The following is a 12,406-nucleotide window of genomic DNA, read 5'->3' as shown; positions in this document are numbered from 1 at the left end:
TGAAAATCTTTTCCATCTGATAAAAATTATTTCCAAATTAAGTTATGGATTTAATGCAATGCGGTCAAATTAAAAACTCAATAAATATTTCATTTAAAATCATGAAAATGAAAATCAGATGGTAATTTGGTATATTTTAACTTAATTAAATCTTGCCCTACTAAGTTTGAAATCATATCCTATAACCACCATAATTATTTTAACTTTTAGACAATGACATTTAAGTGTGTCACTTAAAATGATTTCCTTTTAAATTTTATGTTATTAATGGGATTTCCTTTTCCTTTTAAAATAGTTTTATATTTATTTTAAATTGGAAATTTAGCATATACTACTATTATAGCTCTTAGTTATTTGCTTTATTTTTAGTATTTGGGAGGCATACATATACCTTTGAACTTTATGAAAATCTTTTCTTTTAAAAAAGTCACTGATAATAAAACAGAGCAAAATAGTAACTTGTAATTCTGCTATGTATAAAAAAATAATTTTGTATAATTACTGCTCTTAATATCCCCTTCTTTATATAATGTATTTTATATTTAGTAGTTTAAAATTATCATTCACTACTTTAAAATATTCCTTTTAAATAATAATCTTATACTCTACATTTAGTTTCATATAAATAATCAGTTATTTTTAGGTATAAGTTTACTTGTTAGTAAATATTGTTGATATATATTGCAAGTCATGTTATAGTGTACTTCTCCATTCTTTCCTTTTAGGTTAAAATATTAGGTCAACTGAATATATAGTCAGAGAAGATGGTAAAGAGATATATTTTTGAATTTTTATTTATATATGTGGATCGATACTAATAAACACAATATTTTTCTGAGAAAACCAACATTTTTTTTTCTCCTGGGGAATTAAAGATATTTCAACCAAAGTAAGAAATATATATGTGTGGCAAATCTGTGATATTGTTGTATGAAAAGGGATCAGACTTAGCCTGTGTAATTCCACAGGGTGAAAGTAAGATCAAAGGGTAGAACTTACAAAGAAAGTTGGCTGAATAAAAAAAGATGAGCTTTCTAAAGCTCAGAGCTTTTAAAACGAGGCAAGACTGCCGTATGGAGTCATAAATATAACACAAGCTTTCCTGCAGTGATTTGGTATGCGCTTCTTCACAGTACTGTGTGGAAGTATTTTATACTAGATATTTTTAAGTTCCCTCTGTGTCGGCAAGTGCCTGATCCTCAACATACATAACTGTCCTTCTCTTTCAAAGCTACTCTTTTTCCTGGTATAATCCGGTGGGATTATTAAAACAATACTTTATGTATATTAGTCAGTTGTCTATGTATGTCTGTGTACTTAGTCATCTGGAAGAATACAGCCTTAGTTACTTGGGATAATTAACATGTATCCTCATATTAACCAAAGTGTTGTAAAGTTTTCTTGGTTCTTGAAAGAAAAAAAAAAATTGCATTTCAGGTATTCTATAGAAGGTGTGGTTCTTTGTATTTATCTTGAACCACCTTTGAAAATAAAGCAAATGATAAGGCTGAATTTCATATTTCTTTTAATAGCATTCCCCTGAAGAGAAGATTATATGTGGCTATTTAGCTAGAGAGATTTTTAAATAATCTTTTAGGAGGCATTTTAAGTTTATTTGTAAAATGCTAAGGTTTAAATGCTTTGGTGGTATTGTCTTGGTTGGGTTTCTATTGATGTGATAAAGATCAAGATAAAAAAACAACGTTGGGAAGAGAAAGTTTATTTGGCTTAAACTTGCAGGTTCATTATTGGGGCTGGTGAGATGGCTCAGCGGTTAAGAGTACCAACTGCTCTTCCAAAGGTCCTGAGTTCAAATCCCAGCAACCATATAGTGGCTCACAACCATCCGTAACAAAAATCTGATGCCCTCTTCTGGAGTGTCTGAAGACAGGTACAATGTACATACATATAATAGATAAATAAATAAATAAATAAATCTTAAAAAAAAAAGTTCATTATTGCAAGAAGCAAAGAGAGGACCCCAAGCAGGGCAGGAACTAGGAGGCCATAACAGAAGGAGAAACAGTGAGCACTGTGACTTACTGGCTTGCTCTCCATGATTGCTTTGTTATAGAACCCAAGTCCACCTTCCCAGGTGTCACACCACTGGCAGTTGGCTAATCCTCACACCAATCATTAATCAAGAAAATCCTCCACAGACTTATCTACAGGCTAAATCTGATGGAGGCATTTTGTCAGTTGAGGGTTCCTCTTCACAATTGATCTTCCCCAGCACAGGTTAAAATTCTTGCGCGCACTGGACTCGACCAGCAAGAACGACGCTGCAACAGGATCCTTCTGCACACGTTTATTGGGAGAGCTTGATTCCGAGCCTAGAACTGGTGCTGCTTATATAGGCCTAGGAGAGGCGTGTCTCACACCCGGATTGGTTATGCACTACGCCTCATTTGCATGTTCCTCATCTGATTGGCTACTCTCTCTCTCTGTACCTCACAGAGCCTCATTATCATACCTCATTTGCATGTCTCACATCTGATTGGTTATACTCTCAAAGCCTCATCATCATGCCCAGGCCAGGCAGTGTCTTTGCAAAAAACTTTACTGCATATGTACACATTGGTTGTTTGTCCAAACTTATGCGTGGTGGCCAGCAGTAGTCAGTGCCACTCTGCAACGGCACATGTGGCTTCTCACATAAAATATAAACATTTAATATTTAATATGAAAAAGAGAGTATTGCTTTTGTTTTCATATAACATGATATATAGCAGTCATATAAAAAAGCATAGGAAAATAATCATATAAAGTTTCCATTTTTAAGTTTTGAAATTCTCTATTCAGAGCTTTAAATGACACATGAATTTTACCTGGAACAAGTGGCATACTTAGAGCAACATAGCTACGAGAACCCAAACTTTTCTATTGTAACTATTTTCATTAAACAGAAGGGAGCTGTGGTAGTTAATCTTGGTTGTCAATTTCATATTTATAATTACCATGAAAACAAACCTTGGGGCATGTCTATAGGGAAGTTTTTGATTATCTTAATACAGATAGAAAGATATACCCTGAACTCAGATGCCCACCATTCTGTGCACCAGTATCTGGGCTCAATAAAAATGAGAAAGGGGGCTATGTACCAGTATTCACCCCTCTCTCCTTCCTGACTGCAGATGCAGGGTGTCCACTATGCTTTCCCTTCCAATATGGATTAAATCTTCAAACCCTTATTCTCAACGATGCCAAACTTCTTTATGTTGCTTTTATCAAATATTTTGTCACAGCAATGGAAAAAGTAGAGATCAGTAAAGGAGAAGCAATAACTTAAGAATATTTAAAAATTAACATAGGAGCCTCTGGGAACTTCTTCTGGGTTTTAGAACTTATTCTGCTAGTATGGGATTTGCGTACATTTTCAGAGCTTTAGATTCCTTAGCTGAAAAATGGGAAGGCTCTTTCTACATTATACCATGATTACTGGTATAGGGAAGGCTTATAGTATACCACAAACTATGATTAGTACCTCATGTATTTAGTTTTGTGTAATTTTCACAACAACCAAGTAGGATAGTGTTTTCCAAAAAGTTATGCAAATATTAAACCCTCAGCCTATGCACAATATAACCCATAATAATAAAACATAAATATTACAATATTAGCCTGCCTTTAAATTTTTATATGAAACTTAGTACTTGAGATCCCTTGTATATCTCTTTCTGGTGTAAAAATGTGTGATATGGCTTGTAATTCTCAATTTTCCTTGGTTTACAACTATTGATCCAAAAAGGGTAGGTCTGTTAGAACGTGGTTAGATCATTTAAGTGGTAAATTTACCAATGAGTAGATCTAGTCAATTGAGAGATGAAAGGGCTCTCATGTGTGGGGGATAATTTGGGAGGAAATAAGTCATAGAAACTAGTACATCTATGAAAGTCTTGTGTTGTTCCTGGCCACACCCTGCCTCTTTCTCTGCTTCCTGAAAGCCAGGAACTGCACAAGCTTCCTTCACCACATCATGTTGATCTGCCCTCCTAAAGTGCTACCACAATGAAACAGACTGATCTGATATTGAAACTGCTGAAAATAGAATTTCAACTTAATTTTTGAGAGTATTTTTCACAGAAAGGTTACTAGAAGAGAAAAATAGGTATGGGAGAAGTGGACTTATTATCTAAACATGTGAGTATGAATCTTTACAACACATTCTTAGATGGAATTTGGAAACTCCTAGAGTAGGGGCCTGAAAAGCTCTATGTGCACGTTATGGGTGATTCTGGTGGCAGCTCAGAAGAACAGAACACAAGCAAGGGCAGGACAGACACTGATCAGGAGATTTCAGTTTTCAAATTTAAATGAAGACTAGCAAAATGCCTTGAGATTGTGTGTTTAAAGGTTGTGAGAAATATGAAAACAACATAGCATCTGAACTATGGCCTAAGTGTTAGAGCTGGTTTTAGACAGATTCATAATGAGGAATATAAGAAGGCAGAGAACAATTAAAAAAAAAAAAAAAAAAAAAAAAACTCCAGTTTTGCAGGAGAAAAGATTGTACTTAAAGTTGAAACTAAGAAGAGGATACGTGGTTGCCAAAGAGATTAGCTTTTAAAAAAAAAAAAAAGCCAATTATCTTGCAGAGAAACAATAGAACTATTTGAGGATATCTAAGGAATTGGCTCTATTCATTACCTAAGACTCAAGGTTACAAAACTCTCAGATAACACTTTGAAAGACTTTCCATTGAAAAGAAAATGAGATTTATTAGAATGGCTTACAAGTTGTGGTCCAACTATTCCAACAATGACTGTCTCCAAAATGGAAAAATCCTAGAGTCCAGTAGCAGATAATTCTCCAAGGCTGGATGTCACAGTTGGTCTTTAGTGTATGCTGGAATCCTGAAAAAGTAGGCTCCAATAGCGGTGAAGAAATAAACATGCCAAGGAACTCAAGGAAAAGAAGACAAAAATCAAGCATTCCCTTCTAACATTTCCTTCATGTAGGCTGCCTCTAGAAGTTATGGTGGAGATTTAAGGTGACCTTCCCAACACACACACTCACACACACACACACACACACACACACACACACACACACACAAATTTAGGTAGATCTTCCACTTCAGTATTTCAATCAAAAAAAAAAAAATACCTAACAAGTTTACCCCGCCAGGTAAATTACATATATGTAATTAACTAAACAAAGGATAGCCATCACAAGTCCACCCCTTGTCAACCTGGCACACAATAATATCACATTATATCATGCTTAATTCCCTAATGAAAACAATAACCAGTTAATAACTACACTTAACAAGATATAATTATCCAACATACAACTGCAAACACATGGTAAATTTTTAAACAAGTGCAAAAGTCCCTTGAAGGACATTCTTTCAGTATCTTAAAATTTAAATACATTAAAAATGAATATTCCCTCAATTGATATTATATTACAGGATAAAGAAATAGAGGAAAGAAAACACAACTGTCTAGACAAAACCAGTCTAAACAAAACAAAAAATACTATCAATTATAATCCTCATTTCTGTAACAAGTCACATGGCTCTAGCTGGTACTTCAGATTACCTTCTTTTAGTATCCATTCTATATTTTCTCACCCTCAGCAAGCATTTCAGTAGGTCTTGGTTCTCTTTCGGGAGGAGTGACCTATGCAGCCATTCCTGAAGGGTCTGTGCTCTTTGTCATCTTATTTTGATTGGTTTGCTGCAGTGTTATTGACTTTAATTACAGGACATGGTGGCACCAATATACTCCCTTAAGGGGCCCTTAGCTACAATCCTTTTTGCTTTCATTGTAAAGAAGCAATCCAATTTCCATCTGGATCAATCAGGCCTCCTAACAGTTATTCCTTTCTTAGCCTGTTACCTAAGGGCATTTGAATCCCAAAGAAGCCAGGAGCAAGTCTGAGCTTCCCTTTCAAAGAAATGTTTCTTGGGTCCCCTGGCAGCAGTATTACACATTCTGGAACCAAAACCTCTAGATCAGCAGAACTAAAGGTCACAGAAACAGAAAGCAAATGGGTCACTAGGGTTGGTAGTGTGTGAAACCTTACCGTATTACACCCCTTGATTCCTGGACCAGTTTATTCTGGCTATGGGAGAAATTGTACCATATATTGAGCACTGATTCAAAATATTTACTGCCTTCTGGAAAATCCTGCCCCAGCTTCGCAGGAAAAGAGCTACTGTTCTCTCAAATGGAGAATAGTTGTCTGCAGATTATACTATAGCCTTGCTTCAAAACCCCAACTGCCCTTCTATAATTCACATATATGGGCCTACCAAAAGCTCCAAACAACATTGAATTTGGCCATTGCCACCTCAGGTACCATCAGGTCTTCTGGATCATATGGGCCAAGTAGTAGATGAGCCTTCACAGCACCTAGATCTGTTGAATAGCAGCCATCTTCTCTGCCAAACATTCAAAGCTAACAGTGTTCTGGTTCTCTTGGTATATGATCAAGAGTAACACATTGAAATGAAGTATGGGCTGTGTCCAGAATCCAAATAGGACCAGTAATTGTTGTGCTTCTTTCTTGGTGGGAGGAACCAGATGCAATAATGTATCCTTCATCTTAGAGGGAATATTTCTGAATGCCCGGCACCACTGGACTTTTAAGAATTTCACCGAGTTAGAAGGCCCTTGAACTTTGGTTGAATATATTTCCCATCCTCTAATGCAAGCATGTGTGCCAGGTGCAAAACCGTTTCCTCCTCCTGCTCACTTGTTTTAATCAGCATAATGCCATCAATATAATGAATCAGTGTGATATTTTTAGAATAGAAAGATGATTATGATCCCTTTGAACTAAGTTATAACACAGGGTTAGAGAATTATTACTATACCCTTGAGGTAAAATGTAAAGATACACTACTGGCCTTACCAACTGAAAGAAAATTGCTTCTGGTGGTCAGTAAGTAAAAGGCATTTACTAATCAATAGCCGTGTATCACATACCAGGAAATATGGTAATTTGCTCAAATATTGATACTGGATCTGGTATAACACCTGCAATAGGGGTCACTACCTGATGGAGTTTTTCATAGTCAGCTGTCATTATACATGATCCATGTATCTTCTTCACTGTTCAGGTAAAGGGAAATGTGGAAAATATGACCCTGACTCTCTCAATTCCTTGGTGGTGACATTAATTTCTTTAGTCCTCCTGGGATGAAATATTGGCTTTGATTCACTGATTTTCCTAGTAGAGGCAACTCTACTTGCCTCCATTTAGCCTTTCCAAGCATAATAACTCTCATTCCACTGGCCAGTGACAAATGTGGGAATTCTTCCAACCTCTAAATATATGTATCCCAAATATAATTCTGGGACTATTAAATGACAACAGGGTGAGTTCCAGAACTGAATGGTCCTACTGTGAGTTGGGATTCAAACAGAAGTTCACTAATCACTGGGGTTCCATAAGTCCCTACTTTAACCAGAGGGCTACAATGCTTCTTAGGGGTCTTCTACGGTTTAGTATCAATTCTAAACCAGTATTCAATAGAATCTGGAAAGTCTGATTGTTTTATTTCCCCCAATATACACTTATGCTTATAAAAGGCAATTAGTCCCACTGAGCAATGACTACAGGAAAGCTAACAATAAAACTCTTAGGTATTTAAAGAAAGTCCTTCCTCATGGAGACCTGGTCTTCCTTATATTTAAGGGGTCATGGATCTGCAAACTTTCTCAAGTCTGGACATTGACACTTGCACCAAGATTCCCTCTTACCTTTCTTTTATATATTTTTTTTATTTTTTCTCTTTGCTTTTTACTTTCTTTTGTTTTTTCTTTTCTTTTCTTTCTTTCTTTCTTTTTTTTTTTTTTTTGAGACCTTTTCTGATTATACAGATTAAACAAAAATGAACTAGGATTATCTGTTTAGTGCCTGGAAACACCATAACTGATTAGCCAGGACCAAAGGTCTGCATGAATTATGCCACCATAAAAATCACTTTGCTTGTACTGCCTCATATGAGTCAAGCCATGAGAGACATTTCTTTATCTATGCTGCCCACTACAATAACTACAATTACCTTGCCTTTGGCAATTCAGTGCGGCCATCTGGCTCCTGCTACTTTGAGGCCCAGTTAAATCCATCATATTTAATTCATCCAGCTGAACAGCAGTATCTCTGACCCTAAGGTCTGGCACAAGAAATAGGGTAAGAGCAAAGACCTTCAAATGTGTTGAGGCTCTTCACACCGTTTGCCTCTTATAGGATTAGTGAAAGGCCTGTCCTCTGGGCCCTCCCATTGAGGAGGATTAGGTTTTGCAGTTTATGCTCTCTAGTATTGCAAATTTTCTAGGCCTTAAAAATCCCTTCATCAACACCAAGCCAAAGGATATCCAGCATATCAAACTCCTTTTCAGTAGGCCATCTTTTGACCTTCATCCAACCATTGAAAGGGAATTTGGACAACTGTTTCTAAAGCCATCAATTTCCATATTAAACCTAGCATCTCCATTCAGTGGACCCACATTAGGCCCATATCAGCCTGACCCAGTTCTATGTTCTTTCCACCATTATCCTACATCCTTAAAGGCACACATTCCCCAGACTTCTGCTTGAATTAATTAAGAAATTCACTAAGCTTTCTAATAGTGGACTCACCTCCTTATGGACTATACTTACTGTCTCCCCTCTAGGCATCTGTTTAGCCTTAAGTCTAGTTATAGGTCTAAGAGCAACTCTTGGTGAGCCCTGACATCTCATTCAGAGAAAGTCAGTGATGGTTTACCAGTCAATGAAGCAGTCAATGATAGAAATGGCATGTGGCAGGGTGCAAGTATGTCTTCTGCTGAGGGTGAAGAGACTACTGGCTCAAATGAGGCAAACCCTTGAGAATCCAAGGATTCAAAGTTCTCAGCCTCAATAGAATTTTTTTTCACACACCCCAAACCAAAGTTACAATATCCTATCAATGAAAGACCCACAACGTGAGGACTCCCCCACGTTCTGACTCAGGAGAGGCGACACCCCAAAATCACCAACGAGAAAACGGTCTTGTTGCAAATTGCAAGAGGATTTTTATTCAAGAGCGCTCTCGGGCCCACGGTCATACACCACGCAGGGGTAGAGGACTGTGGCGCCCCGAGTAGCTGGGTAAGGGGGTATTTAAAGGAAGAAACCGAAACTCAAGGAAGTGGGGAGGGCTTTGTTGGAAGATACCAAAGATACCAGTTAAGAGTCACAAGGAAGTGTAAAGTTACAAGAGTCACAAGGAATACCTGGTAATTGTTAACTCTCAAGACAGCTTCTAAGAGCCCCTAACAATAGCACATTTGCATTGCAGGTTCTGGTAATGGCCAGGGTGACTTTCTTTGAATGAGCACTCTTTGAACCCAGGAAGCGGGTGGGTAGAGGAATGTCGCTATCTCTTTTATGATTAGCATACCTTTACAAAGGCCACATTCCCAAGCCTGGGCCTAAAGGCCTAGAATTCTGTTTTTACGTTGTTATACTTTCATCACTTAACTATTGATGTCTTTATTTTAACTTTGAATAGCCTCCTAGGCTGGGACTTCAATTTTTGCTATAATGCAACCAATCTTATAATGAGGGTTTTTGTTTGATGTCCTGCAACTTGAGTTCTGTGGCTGCTGGACTTGAGATTCTCTTTCTGGACACAGATAGAAACATTTAGACTTTATGAACATCTGGAGCTGGCCAATTTTGTCAATGGTTTCATCATTGTCCTTTGTCACCCTATGTTTCAGTAAATCTCCAACCCAAATATGCCCTGGCAATGAAAACACAACTCAATGAATATGAATACAATCTGTGTGCCTAGATTAGGCAGATCTACCACATACTACCATCTTCACCATCTATGAGACCCCTTAGAATTTATGGATTCTCCAGGTCACTTATTTTTGTTAGCTTTCCTTCCACCTCCACCTCCATTGTCCTCTCTCTCTCCCCCCTCCTTATTCTCTCTCTCAACTTTCAGCTCCACCTTCCTTTAATCTGCCTTAGCCTTTATTTTTATAAATTAAAGTAAGAAGAAGATTTACAGGAAATCACCTGAGTGCTGACTCATTCCTTGTTTACAACCCCTCACAGGGGAATGGAATTAGCATCAAGTTACAAATAGCCCCAGAGCTATTCACAACAGCCCTATACTGAGATCCTGGATGTTTGGTAATTTTATCATGGAGTTCATTCTTTTTCTTTGTCAGTTTATCCAGAGATGCTGGGAACAACCAAGTAGCATCAGTTTTTTCAAAATATGGCCCCTTGTTTTTATACAAAGTCACTAAATTCCTTACATCTTACAATTGGTGAATTGGGATGATTCATTTCAATAAATTGTTTCAGTGAGTTGCTAACCAGTTTGACATCACATGTTTTTAGTGTTCTCCAAGCATCTAAGAGAAATTAGTAACTCTAGGTATTGTCAAATTTGAAATTCTATTACAGATACTTTAAAAATACATCATCATATTTATATTGATCAAGAACCACTCCTGTTACTAAAATCTATATTAGTCATGATTCTCTAGAACAGTGGTTTTCAACTTTCTTAATGCTGTGACTTTTCAATACAGTTCTCATGTTATGGTAACCTCAGCCATAAAATCAGTTTTGATCATAATTCATAATTGCAATTTTCCTACTGAGTAGCATCTCAGTTCCTGAATTCATTGGAAAAAAATGTTATTTTTCTTCTGATGGTTGTAACCCATTTGTCTAGATAAACAGAAAGATAGAATGAACATATACATATATATATACATATGTATGTGTATATATGTATATATATGTTATATATATATATATATATATATATATATATATATATCATACATGAACTCATACACACAGAGAAGTTGATTTATTAGAGAGGCATACAAATTGTGGTCTAACTAGTCCAATAATAGCTTTCTATCACCAAAATTATCAAGAACTAAGTAATTGTTCAATCCACCTTGCAGATCTTCAGTATATACCAGAATCACAAAGAAATAGGTTTGAATGCTAGAGAATGAAGGAACTTGTCAGGGATAGTGAGGTCAAGCAAGAAAAGAACAAATGTTCCCTTCTTTCATATTCTTTATACTTGGTAACACCAGGAGATTTAAGGTGGATAAGGTAGAACTTCTTACCTAAAATACACAACCAAGAAAATTCCCTCACCAGTGTATTCAGTCATCTCTGATTTATTCCATATGTAGCCATTGACAACCAAGTATAGACATCACAGACACCCTGTTCTGTCTTGCTTATACAGTTGTTTGTTAGGATGCATATGATTATACTTAGCCATCTAGAAACTGAGTCATCTAGGGCCATGTTCTCAAGAGAGCCAGCTTCTTCTGAGGCTGGTAGCAAACTTTGACCTTATCCATATGATGCATTAAATATGCAAGATCTTATGAAGTCTAAGAGATCTTCACCTGGATTTTCAAAAGAGCCCTGGTAAGCTTGGCAGTAGGAAGCATGATCCTTAGAGAGAGCTCTCCAAAAAGAGCGATTTATAAATCTGTGATAATGAATTCAAAGCTGTGATAGACACCATGGGAAGCTAGAGATGCCAAGCACATTGAATGTCTACTGAGGAAAGCTGTAGAGAGTGAGTCAAACTAGCCAAAATGTACAGCCACATGGCTTGCCAGTAGCCCAGCATCAGGGTACAACTCTTAAAGTTCACATCAAATCAATCTAGATTCTATTTTTGCCATAGTGGGTTTTGATCTGATGTTGTCAGTCCAATATGCTATTTCTATTCTAGTCCTCTATTTTAAAATGGGCAACTTGACTCTCTGCTTGTACAGTTATTTTCCTCCTTTGTAGAAGCTCATAGGCTAATAGCTAAGCATTTCCTTCAATCTCATAGGAGACGTTGGACTTGAACTGTTAAAAACTTCTGGGACTATGGAGACTGTTAGAGACCAAATGTGCTTCTCATTATATGATAGATTGCTTCTTTGGGGTCCAGAGTTGAACATTACAGTGTGAGTGTGAAATTTTTCCAAAAATTTTATGAGTAAAATGTTTACTTGCTTTGTGGCAAAGTGACTGAGAAAGGATTAAACCATAAAATCAGTAACTTTGTTAGTAATGAATTTATTGATGATTTCATATTTGAAGGAGATATTTTTAGGTGATGCGTGGTTGGTGGGAATGCATCATTGGGGACTTGTCTTTTAAGATTACATCTTCTCCCTCAATCCCTCTTATCTGTCCCTACTTTCTAGCTGATAAACAACTTTCTTCTATTCATGTTTTATCTAATCTTAGGTTCAGAAACATTGAACTCAAACCTTGAAACTGTGACCAAAATCAATCCTTTCAGCCTGGTTAATGATCTTTGTTTACATGAAGAAATAAGAGTATTTAATTCAGTATTGAGAAGCTAACTCTACTATTTATACTCTAGCACTTCACATCTTCAGCTATAGAATAGCATTTAATCAAATCA

At 36.6% G+C, this 12,406-nt stretch overlaps 1 protein-coding gene across 16 annotated transcripts in view; it reads left to right on the top strand.

Annotated features, from left to right (window-relative positions):
* The window catches only part of Lingo2 (leucine rich repeat and Ig domain containing 2), a 1,254,967-nt gene that overhangs the window by 951,597 nt on the left and 290,964 nt on the right, over window positions 1-12,406 (top strand). The window lies entirely within an intron of this gene.

This window comes from Mus musculus, chromosome 4 (assembly GCF_000001635.26).
Source record: "Mus musculus strain C57BL/6J chromosome 4, GRCm38.p6 C57BL/6J".
NCBI lineage: Eukaryota > Metazoa > Chordata > Mammalia > Rodentia > Muridae > Mus > Mus musculus.
The sequence above is the reverse complement of the archived record's forward strand: the minus strand, read 5'-3'. Positions and strand labels throughout refer to the sequence as shown.